At 37.3% G+C, this 14,249-nt stretch overlaps 1 protein-coding gene across 20 annotated transcripts in view; it reads left to right on the top strand.

Moving 5' to 3' along the window:
* Positions 1–14,249, top strand: part of LOC129633627 (craniofacial development protein 2-like) — a 472,452-nt gene that overhangs the window by 247,885 nt on the left and 210,318 nt on the right. Inside the window, exon 1 of one of the 20 annotated variants that reach the window (XR_008705189.1) lies at positions 12,210–12,304. The exons of 18 other annotated variants lie outside the window; for them this stretch is intronic. The gene's annotated coding sequence lies outside the window, so the exon portion shown is untranslated. Of the gene's footprint in view, positions 1–12,209; positions 12,305–14,249 lie in introns of those variants that run through there. One more of the 20 variants, XR_008705173.1, reaches the window with a different exon arrangement.

Genomic DNA, 14,249 nt, shown 5'->3' with positions numbered 1-14,249 from the left:
TCAATATGCCAGCAAATTTGGAAAACTCTGCAGTGGCCACAGGACTGGAAAAGGTCAGTTTTCATTCCAATCACAAAGAAAGGCAATGCCAAAGAATGTTCAAACTACTGCACAATTGCACTCATCTCACACACTAGTAAAGTAATGCTCAAAATTCTCCAAGCCAGGCTTCAGCAATATGTGAACTGTGAACTTCCGGATGTTCAAGCTGGTTTTAGAAAAGGCAGAGGAACCAGAGATCAAATTGCCAACATCCACTGGATCATCAAAAAGCAAGACAGTTCCAGAAAAACATTTATTTCTGCTTTATTGACTATGCCAAAGCCTTTGACTGTGTGGATCACAATAAACTGTGGAACATTCTGAAAGAGATGGGAATACCAGAACACCTGACCTGCCTCTTGAGAAACCTATATGCAGGTCAGGAAGCAACAGTTAGAACTGGACATGGAACAACAGACTGGTTCCACATAGGAAAAGGAGTATGTCAGGGCTGTATATTGTCACCTTGCTTATTTAACTTATATGCAGAGTACATCATGAGAAATGCTGGATTGGAAGAAGCACAAGCTGGAATCAAGATTGCCGGGAGAAATATCAATAACCTCAGATATGCAGATGACACCACCCTTATGGCAGAAAATGAAGAGGAACTCAAAAGCCTCTTGATGAAAGTGAAAGAGGAGAGTGAAAAAGTTGGCTTAAAACTCAATATTCAGAAAACGAAGATCATGGCATCCGGTCCCATCACTTCATGGGAAATAGATGGGGAAACAGTGGAAACAGTGTCAGCCTTTATTTTTTGGGGCTCCAAAACTACTGCAGATGGTGACTGCAGCCATGAAATCAAAAGATGCTTACTCCTTGGAAGGAAAGTTATGACCAACCTAGATAGCATATTGAAAAGCAGAGATATTACTTCGCCAACAAAGGTCCATCTAGTCATGGCAGTGGTTTTTCCACTGGTCATTTATGGATGTGAGAGTTGGACTGTGAAGATAGCTGGGTGCCGAAGAATTGATGCTTTTTAAGTGTGGTGTTGGAGAAGACTCTTGAGAGTCCCTTGGACTGCAAGGAATTTCAACCAGTGCATCCTAAAGGAGATCAGTCCTGGGTGTTCATTGGAAGGACTGATGCTGAAGCTGAAACTCCAGTACTTTGGCCACCTGATGAGAAGAGTTGACTCATTGGACAAGACGCTGATGCTGGGAGGGATTAGGGGTAGGAAGAGAAGGGGACGACAGAGGATGGGATGGTTGGATGGCATCACCGACTTGATGGATATGAGTTTGAGGGAACTCTGGGATTAGTGTGGACAGGAGGCCTGGCGTGCTGTGATTCATTGGGTCACAAATAGTTGGACACGACTGAGCGACTGAACTGAACTGAAACAGTTCTCAGACCAAGAAATAGAGTCCTATGAGCAACTCAGTTTTCCAAGCACAGATGGGAAATGAAGCCACTAACCATTTACTTTTACCTACTTGGAAGGAAAGTTATGACCAACTTAGATAGCATATTAAAAAGCAGAGACATTACTTTGCCAACAAAGGTCCGTCTAGTCAAGGCTATGGTTTTTCCTGTGGTCATGTATGGATGTGAGAGTTGGACTGTGAAGAAGGCTGTGTGCCGAAGAATTGATGCTTTTGAAGTGTGGTGTTGGAGAAGACTCTTGAGAGTCCCTTGGACTGCAAGGAGATCCAACCAGTCCCTTCTAAAGGAGATCAGCCCTGAGATTTCTTTGGAGGGAATGATGCTGAAGCTGAAACTCCAGTACTTTGGCCACCTCATGCGAAGAGTTGACTCATTGGAAAAGACTCTGATGCTGGGAGGGATTGGGGGCAGGAAAAGAAGGGGTCGACAGAGGATGAGATGGCTGGATGGCATCACTGACTCGATGGACGTGGGTCTCAGTGAACTCCGGGAGTTGGTGATGGAATGGGAGGCGTGGTGTGCTGCGATTCATGGGGTCGTAAAGAGTTGGACACGACTGAGCGACTGAACTGACTTGACTGACTGACTGAAGCTTTATATATATTTGCTTCTAAAACTTCACTTCAGGTATATCTCAGGTTAAATTAGGTAGTATTTTCATTATAATTTTCTTCTATAGTTTTTATTATTTTCATTAAAATGTCTTGCTTAACCCATCAGTTCAGTTCAGTTTAGTCTCTCAGTCGTGTCTGACTCTTTGCGACCCCATAAATCGCAGCACGCCAGGCCTCCCTGTCCATCACCAGCTCCCGGAGTTCACTCTGACTCATGTCCATCGAGTCAGTGATGCCATCCAGCCATCTCATCCTCTGTCGTCCCCTTCTCCTCCTGCCCCCAATCCCTCCCAGCATCAGAGTCTTTTCCAATGAGTTAACACTTCGCATGAGGTGGCCAAAGTACTGGAGTTTCAGCTTCAGCATCATTCCCTCCAAAGAAATCTCAGGGCTGATCTCCTTCAGAAGGGACTGGTTGGATCTCCTTGCAGTCCAAGGGACTCTCAAGAGTCTTCTCCAACACCACACTTCAAAAGCATCAATTCTTCGGCACACAGCCTTCTTCACAGTCCAACTCACTTCCATACATGACCACTGGAAAAACCATGGCCTTGACTAGATGGACCTTTGTTGGCAAAGTAATGTCTCTGCTTTTCAATATGCTATCTAGGTTGGTCATAACTTTACTTCCAAGGAGTAAGTGTCTTTTAATCTCATGGCTGCAATCACCATCTGAAGTGATTTTGGAGCCCAGAAAAATAAAGTCTGACACTGTTTCCACGTTTCCCCATCTATTTCCCATGAAGTGATGGGACCAGATGCCATGATCTTCGTTTTCTGAATCTTGAGCTTTAAGCCAACCTTTTCAGTCTCCTCTTTCACTCTCATTAAGAGGCTTTTGAGTTCCTCTTCACTTTCTGCCATAAGGGTGGTGTCATCTGCGTATCTGAGGGTATTGATATTTCTCCTGGCAATCTTGATTCCAGCTTGTGTTTACCAGTCCAGCGTTTCTCATGATGTACTCTGCATATAAGTTAAATAAACAGGGTGACAATATACAGCCTTGACGTACTCCTTTTCCTATGTGGAACCAGTCTGTTGTTCCATGTCCAGTTCTAACTGTTGCTTCCTGACCTGCATATAGGTTTCTCAAGAGGCAGGTCAGATGTTCTGGTATTCCCATCTCTTTCAGAATGTTCCACAGTTTATTGTGATCCACACAGTCAAAGGCTTTGGCATAGTCAATAAAGCAGAAATAGATGTTTTTCTGGAACTGTCTTGCTTTTTTGATGATCCAGTGGATGTTGGCAATTTGATCTCTGGTTCCTCTGCCTTTTCTAAAACCAGCTTGAAATAGATTACTTAAAATTGTGAGATGTTATATAAAATACTATATATTTATAAATGTGCTGCATATTTTAGTCACATTTTTATTTTTAATTTCTAAATTATTTGGTTGTATTTTTAGTGCCCTGATCATAGCTACTTTTCATAAATTTTTCCTCAGTACATGAAAATTTATGTACCATTGTCTTAACTTGTGTTTTTATGTGTGTTTGTTTGGTCTACAATTTTTTTTTCTTTTTCAATTTTGTACTTTCTTGATCTTTGATTTAACTATGTATTACTTTGTTTCAATCCATATTTTACCTTTATTAATTTTGACATTATAAATTATATGCATATAATTTTTGTTATTATAGTAGCCCCAGCCTTATCTCCTACTTGAGATCAATTAAATTCCAGACTCCCAGTTAGATTTAGAAAATTCTCTCAGGGAAAATAGTGGCTTGGGTGTCTACTCTCTTCTCTTTGTAATGTTGCTTCTTTAAATTTTAAGACATCATTTGTATATTTTTAAACTGATAATGTTTTTATTACATATCTTATCTAGTTGTTGGAAATAGGAAATTGATTCTTTTTAAAAATAAATTTCTAGCAGTTTAAATAATTTGAGGCCATATTAGGATTGAGACATATGAATTCAGTCAGCCACCACAAGCCATTCAGTTAATTGGCTCTGTGTTTTTATGCCTCTTCAAGAGTTCCCAGATAATGGTCAATGATATGCCTAGTTTAACCTTCATTGAGTTATATGAGATACTGAGATTGTTGAGTTCAGCATTTCTGAGATATTATTCATATTTCAAGGCAGGCAGCAGAGCATAGTTAGGCAGAAGAATAAGAATATAGGCTCTATTTTCTGAAGACCCTGAGTTCAGATAATACTTAGTAGTTAGGTGGCTTTATGCATAATACCTTAGATACTTATTTTGGCCTCAGTATCTGTTTCAGAAAAGGAGGAGCTTGCTATTCAAGTTAAGTGTTTCAATGGTGATTAATTAAGATAAGATATATCTACTAATGTCCTTTTTTCCCTTCTGATCCATTCCCCACATTTCTCAGCTACTCTCTGCTCTGGAAGGCCTGCCTTTATGGACTATATCCAATAGACTACTCCAGAGGAGACATAGTATGTAAATAATCTGATGCAGTGAATTACTTAGAGAGGCATTCTTGAAATATTTGTTGAATAAAGAATGAGCTTTTGATTACTATTGACTAATAATATTGACATTAAATAGATACATTAAATTAAGATTCGGTCATAATAATAACTTTCAATGACGTTGTTACAAGACTTGTGGTAATCATTTTTCATACATTATAGCAGTGGTCGGCAAACTACAGTCTATACTCCACATCTCATCTGTTTCCCATCTTTGTAAATAATATATTATTGAAACACAGCCACCCACATTCTTTTGCACATTGCCTGTAAATGCTTTCATCCTATAGCACCAGCTCTGAGGCTTTGAGACTGAATCTACACAGCCCAATGGTAGAAGGTATTTACTATCTAGCTTTTCGTGAAAAAAGTTTGCTGACTTCAGCCTTATATCATTGAATCCTCATAATGACCCCAGGAAGAAAATGTAATTTATATTCCCATTTCATACCTAAAGAAACCGAGACTAAAAATGTTAATTAGCTTATAGATGCTACTGTAGAATAGATTCAATATCATTTTAATTGATTTAAGAGAACCAGTTATACATTTATCCAATATCCCAAGATGTTTTCAGTAAATCATATACTCTTCATGCAGCAAACTCTACAGAGAAAAAAAAGAGGCTTATTAATTTGAGAGTTATGGATAAAAATGAAAAAGAGAAAAGTGGTACAAATTGCTCATACTCTATTGCCTCTATCCTTGGTTTTGGGAAAATATTATTTCTTAAAAATCCAGGCATCTTCCTCAGAAAGGTGCTGGTAGGATGTGGTGGTCCTCAGCTGACTGCTTTAGAGTATCTATTTTGCACCACTTAATCAGGACCTATCATTATTCCTGAGGATCTCAACACATCTGAAGAAGGACAGTGTGTCTTCCAGAAATCCCAGCCCTGAGTGCACCTCATCCATGTCATACCTTTCTCCTTAGTTCCCATCCATGAGATACTGGCTCTTTACAAGTGGTCTTGCTATTTTTTGCTATTCCGGAAGTAGTGGGAGATTGTGTCTTTTTGGTTTATTTTCTACTCATGCCTCATTTAAAAGAATGACATTTTTAAAATTAATTCTGTTCATTTTCATTACTTAGGGTGAACAATTTACTAATATTAGAAATCAAAACTTTTCTGTCAGATAATACTTGAGTGCAAAGCTCTTGATAACTCTGAGATCATTTAAAGTGAAAACATACTCACTCTTTTTGAAACTGACATTAAGTAGATTTGTTTGATTTCCAAACAGATAATCATAATAATATTTTAGAAGCTAATTTACCTTTCTTTGTGCTTTTTGTTGGAGCATAATAGACACAAAAAAATCTCCTGTGCACCAAGGCCCCAAAATTGGAGATTTAAGTCATCATTGAAGTGATTCCAGAATTTCTGCTGCTAGTTGTAGACTTTGTCTTTATCCCTCATACAGGTTCATTTATTACTGTTATTACTAGTAGTAGGAGACGTGGGTTTGATCCCTTGTCAGGAATATCCTCTGGAAAAGGAAATGGCAACCCACTCTAGTATTCTTGCCTGGAGAATTCCATGGACAGAGGGGCCTGATGGGTTATAGTCCAAGGGGTTGCAAAGAGTTGAACATGACTTAGCAACTAAAAAACAACAAACAAGCATTAAAATAATTTTATATATTATAAAATGATACAATACTATAATGAGGTATGTATAAGATATTGTTTATGTGATAATTATCATTATTATAATTAGTAATGACAATTTATACATGTGTATATACCACTAATATTATATAATATTAATATATGTTATGCTATTATATAGTACACATATACCTATATATTATATATGTATAATTATAGAGAGTTGCAAATATTTATTACTATCACAACTAATGTTTATTATATATGCTCTTGGCTGGATAATCACAGCAATAAATAGTCTAATGTATTAAAATTAAAACTTAAATGATTATCTTAATGCTCTTTAAATTAGTAGTCAGGAGTCTTATTGTAGAAAATTTTAGTACAAGAGAAATATACCTTTAACAGCCTGAAAAATAAGTTGATAAAGTCATTATAAGTTAAGCTGATGAATTATTTTTAATTTTACCTAACTCATGACAACTGTCAAAAGGCTTTTATAAACTAAATAATTATTGTATGTTTTATGTCTTATTTGTTAAGCCCAGGGTTTGATGGTAGCTCAGGTGGTAAAAAAAATCCGCCTACAATGCAGGAGACCTGGGTTCAATTCCTGGGTTGGGAAGATCACCTGGGGAAGGAAATGGCAACCCACTCCAGTATTCTTGCCTGGACAATCCCATGGACAGAGGAGCCTGGCGGGCTGCAATCCAAGGTGTCCCAAAGAGTCGGACATGACTGAGTGACTAACACTTTCATTTTCACTTTTTCCTGCACTGCAGGCAGAGTCTTTACCATCTGAGCCACCAGGGGAGCCCTGATTTAGTATATGATCTTTTATTGACCCATAAAATAAGATTTTAAATTTGATCATTTTTAAAGCAGGCAGCATTTAGCTGAGGGAGTAGCTTATCCCATTGCCATGTGAATACTTTAACTTACTGAAATAATGATAAATGTGTGAATAGTCTCATACATTTTTTGAATTATAATTTAATGGTTGGATAAAACTATTCCTTGATGCTGCAAAACTCAGATATTTGAAGTTATGGCTATCTGTTTACTGGGATTTTTTCCCCTGAAGTTTCAGAGACATATTCCATTTCATTGGTTTTAACAGCTTTATGATTTCACATACATTTGCCAAAGTTCTATTTAAAAGAAAAAAATATTACAGCTTTCACAATTTTTCCTTTATATAATAAAGTAGCTAACTAGGGCTTCCTTGGTGGCTCAGACGGTAAAGAATCCACCTGCAATGAGGGAGATCTGGGTTTGATACCTGGGTTGGGAAGATCCCCTGGAGGAGGACATTGGAATCTACTCCAGTTTTCTTGCCTGGAGAATCCCCATGGACAGAGGAGCCTGGAGGGCTACAGTCCATGGGGTTGCAAAGAGTCGGACATGACTGAGCGACTAAGCACGCCTAGAAAGTCTGTCATACACTCTAACAGACTTTAATAGTTATGAATAATTTAGTATTGTATCTAGTCAAAGTGTTAATTATTTTCAGTATTGTGCTTTGTAGAGATAACTGTTGTAATGCATATTTTGTATCATGCTTTTCCATTTTAATACTTGATGATTATTTGATTGCCTGTTTCTATTTGCTTTATTTCTTCTCATTTCTCATTGCTTTTCTATTCATTAATTTTTGTTTGTTTGTTTACATTTATGGTCAACAAGTTTCATTTAGATCTGAGAATCTATTTATTATTCTCTTTAATGATTCATTGATATTTCTTCCTAGCCAGTTTTAGAGTTTTTACACACTGGATATTTTAAACTTCCTTAATATTTTTTCACTTTGATTAATTCAGTTAATGCTAATAGTATATGTGTTGTATGTAAGATATGTTCAAAATGCATAATTTATACAAACAAAATGTTTAGCTGGATAGGTGGATATTTTCTCACTCAGTGTTTACATGAATATCTTGTAATCACATGAAAATAATCATCATAATAAGCAGTAGCAGCACATTTCTGGAAATATTTTTAACAAAAGATTTCAGAACTAATTTGGATTTTGTTGCCCTTGAGTGTCATTAAAATATGCCATGATTTTTGTGTGTGAAAAAGAGCCTAAGTAAGAATTTTTAAGAATTATATGCAGGTTGAGCATTTTTTTTCCTTTATCAAAAAACTTGTACATTAAAAAATATTGTTTTGTTGTATTGCTAGAAGAAATAATTTTTCTACAATAAGACCTTTAGAAATATAAGCCTACATGTTGTGCTTACATTTAGTAGAATATTAGTATAATTTATCTTTTCTAGCCCTCATTTATTCTCCTGAATAAGTATCTCTCACAAACTGGAAAAAAAAAAGAAGCCTTATTTACTGCTGTGCATTTATTCAGTAAAATACATTCCCCCCCACTGGATACCAGAAGATTAAAAAGAAGCTACCACTCTGTTTTAAATTGAATCAAATATCACTTTTTCTGTGAAAACTTCCTCATCTCCCTCAGGTCTGGTCACTTTGCTTTCTGTGATTATATTACATTAAAAAAATCTCCCAGAAGGTAATTATTTGAAAACTATAATGAGTACTCAGTGAGTGTTCTTAATTTCTCTATTTTCAGTAATTATCACAATGCCTGATATGTCCTGGTGTTCAATAAGTATTTGTTGAAAAATGAATAAATTACTCAGTGAAAGAAATGGGAATGGAAGTATAATTAAAGTTGGTCAGTGGATATGAGCTAAAGTATTGCCAACTGGAGAAATAAACTAGAATATTTCTGGACAAGACAAAAAAAAAGATGAAAGAGAGTGCATAATTTATATGGTAATTTAACATTTTGGTCTTCCGCAGTGACTCAGTGGTAAAGAAATCCCCTGCAATGCCCAGGAGATACAGGAGATATAGGTTTGATCCCTGGTTGGGAAGAGTCTCCTGGAGGAGGAAATAGCAACCAACTCCAGTACTCTTGCCTGAAAAATCCCATGGGCAGGAGAGCATGGCGGTCTACAGTCCAAAGGGTCACAAAGAGTCTGGTATGACTGAAGTGACTGACCATGAATATTTAACATTTTAAGAAACTTAATGTTATTATATATCTCCAAGCCAGGCTTCAGCAATACGTGAACCGTGAACTTCCTGATGTTCAAGCTGGTTTTAGAAAAGGCAGAGGAACCAGAGATCAAATTACCAACATCTGCTGGATCATGGAAAAAGCAAGAGAGTTCCAGAAAAACATCTAGTTTTGCTTTATTGACTATGCCAAAGCCTTTGACTGTGTGGATCACAATAAGCTGTGGAAAATTCTGAAAGAGATGGGAATACCAGACCACCTGACCTGCCTCTTGAGAAATTTGTGTGCAAGTCAGGAAGTGACAGTTAGAACTGGACATGGAACAACAGGCTGGTTCCAAATAGGGAAAGAAGTACATCAAGGCTGTATATTGTCACCCTGCTTTTTTAACTTATATGCAGAGTACATAATGAGAAATGCTGGACTGGAAGAAACACAAGCTGGAATCAAGATTGCCGGGAGAAATATCAATAACCTTAGATATGCAGATGACACTACCCTTATGGCAGAAAGTGAAGAGGAACTAAAAAGCCTCTTAATGAAAGTGAAAGTGGAGAGTGAAAAAGTTGGCTTAAAGCTCAACATTCAGAAAACGAAGAGCATGGCATCCGGTCCCATCACTTCATGGGAAATAGATGGGGAAACAGTGGAAACAGTGTCAGACTTTATTTTTTTGGGCTCCAAAACCACTGCAGATGGTGACTGCAGCCATGAAATCAAAAGACGCTTACTCCTTGGAAGGAAAGTTATGACCAACCTAGACAGCATATTCAAAAGCAGAGACATTACTTTGCCAACAAAGGTCCGTCTAGTCAAGGCTATGGTTTTTCCTGTGGTCATGTATGGATGTGAGAGTTGACTGTGAAGAAGGCTGAATGCCGAAGAATTGATGCTTTTGAATTGTGGTGTTGGAGAAGACTCTTGAGAGTCCCTTGGACTGCAAGGAGATCCAACCAGTCCATTCTGGAGGAGATCAGCCCTGGGATTTCTTTGGAAGGAATGATGCTAAAGCTGAAACTCCAGTACTTTGGCCACCTCAGGCAAAGAGTTGACTCATTGGAAAAGACCCTGATGCTGGGAAATATTGGGGGCAGGAGGAGAAGGGGACGACAGAGGAGGAGAAAGGGATGACAGAGGATGAGATGGCTGGATGGCATTACTGACTCGAAGATGTGAGTCTGAGTGAACTCCAGGAGTTTGTGATGGACAGGGAGGCTTGGCGTGCTGTGATTCATGGGGTCGCAAAGAGTCAGACATGACTGAATGACTGAACTGAACTGAACTGATACTATTGTATATATTATATAATATACTGTTGAATAAAAAATACTTACCTCCTAGATTTGTTTCTTAGAATCATCGCATATATTTAAATTTAAAAAAGAAAATGCTTAGAGTGAAATACATTTAATTTACCTGCTATTTCTAATTTTAAGAATATAAATGGAAATATTAACAGTGAGTATGTAGTTTTTCTGGAGACAATATTTGCAAAAGCAAGTGCAATAGTAAAGAAGAAGCAAGAACAAGAGGGAATAGGTAAACATTTGTCTGCAATTTTACTCAATGTGCATTAAAAACTTTTCCATCTGCTTGTAGCTGTAGAAGTCCCCTGGATGCTAGTAATCTCACTGTTATTACCTAGTAATCCAAGTATCACTTACTTCAGCTAATTAGTAATATCTCATATCTATTCAAAGCACAGTGCAGTGATTATATACTACCATTGATTAACATATAGCACGCAAATTTTAAATATTTGTCAGTGAAAAAGTATAAAAGTGCCTAGTTTTTACAAATAGTCCTGCAATTATGCATTTAGCAATGATATACCAAGCCCCAGTTTTTTTCTTTCAGTGATAACCTAAAGAGGTTTAAATTTTGGTATTGACCAAGATTTCCTTAAAAAAGTGAAAGGGAAAGTCACTCAGTCATGTCTGACTCTTTGCGCCCCACGGACTATACAGTCCATGGAATTCTCCAGGCCAGAATACTGGAGTGGGAAGCCTTTCCCTTCTCCAGGGGATCTTCCCAACCCAGGGATTGAACCCAGGTCTCTTTCATTGCAGGTGGATTCTTTATTAGCTGAGCCACCATGTCCTTAGTATTTCCCTCTAATTTATATAGGTTTCATCCGGATTGTAGGCCCCTGACCACCTTTTTCTTAGAAGGTGTACTTTAGAAAACTTGGAATTGTAAATTTTTTTTCTGCCTTTTTGAGATGTAAATTTTCTCCCAGCCTCTTACAAATTTTACATCCCAGGAATGTTTTTCTCTAAAATTTGAGAGCTATTTCTTTGAAATATAATTACCAAGAAGGATAGAATGCCTGTCTCCCAGTTTCTGTAGGAAGGTAGGAGCCTAATTTCTATAAGTATGAATCAGCAGAGATGGACTAATCACATTGATCAACCTGCCTTCTCATGTCTTCTAGGACTTTTCCACTAGCTTATATTAGTGCTTAAAAACTCTTCACCTTGAGTTCAATCTTTCATCTCTATTGCAATAATCTTGGCCCATATTATAATATTCTTTTTTTAATATAAATTTATTTTAATTGGAGGCTAATTACTTTACAATATTGTTTTGGTTTAAAGTCTTTTTTTTTTTTTTTTTTTACCATTTTTAACAGTACAGTTCAGTACAGTTTCTCTTTGACATTATAGAATTTAAATATAAGCTATAGATAACAGGTTTCTCTGTAGTAGTCATCATCCTAAAAACTAAGATGAAAAAAAAAAATCAGTTGGTGAAATCATTTGCTGTGGTTTCTTAGCACAATCTTCAGATTTTCTTTCCCTAGTGTGGGCAGGAGATCCCTGTGATGGGTAATTTTAGGTGTCTACTTGACGAGGCCATGGGTGCCCAGACAATTGGTTTAAACATTATTCTGGGAATGTACATCTGTGCGGATGCTTCTGGATGAAATGAAATTACCATTTTAATTCATAGACTGAGTAAAGCAGATTGCCCTCCCTAATATGTGTGGGTCTCATCCAATCAACTAAAGACTTGACTAGAATCAAAAGGTTGAATAAGAGGAAACTCCTCCTATCTGACTGCATGTGTCCTAGTCTGCCTCTCCCTCTGTCTGCACTCTGTATTGACTTCTCTGTGTGATCCTTCAAGATTTGCCAGGTACTTCTTCCAACACTTGTGAGTAATCAATTTCTCTCTTTTTCTATTTTTGTACTACAGCTCACCATCCAGCATCCTTGATGAGTATTAGTTTCACAGAATCACACTTAGCTTATCAATCCTTTTTTCTCCCCTTTTAGTGGTTGCCCTCGAGTTTTCAATGTTGACTTAAAACCAATTCAACGCCACTTTTATATTATACTGTATGATTTCACAAGTTGTGTGAGGTACATTATAATAGAAAAATAATTTTAATTCTTCCTTCCATCCCTTATATCATTGCTGTCATTCATTTCACTTATATATGTGTATATGTACATTTATAATATAAAATCAAATACATTTTTGCTATTCTTTTGAACAAACTTATTTCTCAGATCAATTAAGAACAACAAAAATAAAACCTTTTTATTTTATCTTCACTTATTTCATCTTTGGGCTTCCCTGGTGGCTCAGACAGTAAAGAATCTGCTTGCAATGTGGGAGATCTGGGTTCAATCCCTGAATTGGAAAGATCCCCTGGAGGAGGGCATGACAACTCACTCCAGGATTCTTGCTGGGAGAATGCCCTGTGAACAGAGGAGCCTGGCAGGCTACAGTCCATGGGTTCACAGAGTTGTACGTGACTGAGTGACTAAGCACAGCACAACATTCCATCTTTGGTACTCCTCCTTTCTCTATGTAGATCTGTTATTTTGACCTATATAACTTTCCCTCTCTCTAAAGAACTTCTTTTATCATTTCTTTCAAGGCAGGTTGACTGGCAATACTTTTTGTTTGTCTGACAAAGTGTTAATTTCTTCACTTTTGAAAGATAGTTTGCAGGGTAAAGGATTCTATGCCGGTGGATTTTTTTCTCTCAGCACTTTAAATGTTTCACTCCACTTTATTACTGATATGTTTTCTGAGGAGAAGTCAGATATAATTTTTTCTTTTTTCCTCTATCAGTAAGGTGTTGTTTCCTCTAACACTTCTCAAGAGTTTTTTCTTTGACTTTTATCTTCTGTAGTGTGAAAATAATAACCCTAGACGAAGGTAATGGCAACCCACTCCAGTACTCTTGCCTGGAAAATCCTATGGATGGAGGAGCCTGGTAGGCTGCAGTCCATGGGGTCGCAAAGAGTCGGACACGACTGAGAGACTTCACTTTCACTTTCATGCATTGGAGAAGGAAATGATAACCCACTCCAGTGTTCTTGCCTGGAGAATCCCAGGGACGGGGGAGCCTGGTGGGCTGCCATCTATGGGGTCACACAGAGTCGGACACGACTGAAGCAACTTAGCAGCAGCAGCAGCAGCAGACTTAGCTTTATTGGGACTTACCATATATGATATTCCATCAGCTTCCTGGATCTACGGTTTAGTGCCTGAAATTAATTTGGGAAAATTCTGTCATTATGTTTCAAAGAGTTCTTCTATCCTTTTCTCTCTTTTTTTCTGCTCTGGTATTCCCATTCTGCATGTGTTATCTTTTGTATTTGTCCCATAGTCCTCGGATATTCTGTCTTTTTTCTTTTCTTTTTTTTTTTAAATTGGGATATAGTTCCTTTACAGCATTGTGTTAGTTTCTGCTGTACAATGAAGTGAAATAGCTATTGACAGAAAGCACAGCAGGATCTATTTTGACCCACCTACTAGAGTAATGACAATAAAAACAAAAATAAACAAATGCTTTTCTTTTTTTGAGGGTTCTATTGATATGTTCTCAGCCTGTCCAGTCTACCAATAAGCCCATCAAATGTAATTTTCCTCTCTGTATGGTGATCTTCATCTAGCATTTGGTTTGGTTCTTTCTTACAATTTCCATCTCTTTACTTAACATTATCCATCTGTTCTCTTCTTTATCCATTAGATCCACTAGCATATTAATCACAGATGTTTTAAATTCCTGGCCTGATAATTTCAACATCCCTGCCATGTATGGTTCTGACCCTTGCTCTGTCTCTTCAAATTGTGTTTTTGT

Source organism: Bubalus kerabau, chromosome 19 (assembly GCF_029407905.1).
Source record: "Bubalus kerabau isolate K-KA32 ecotype Philippines breed swamp buffalo chromosome 19, PCC_UOA_SB_1v2, whole genome shotgun sequence".
In the NCBI taxonomy this organism is placed as follows: domain Eukaryota; kingdom Metazoa; phylum Chordata; class Mammalia; order Artiodactyla; family Bovidae; genus Bubalus; species Bubalus kerabau.
Note: the sequence above shows the minus strand (reverse complement) of the source record. Positions and strands in the feature narration are given on the sequence as shown.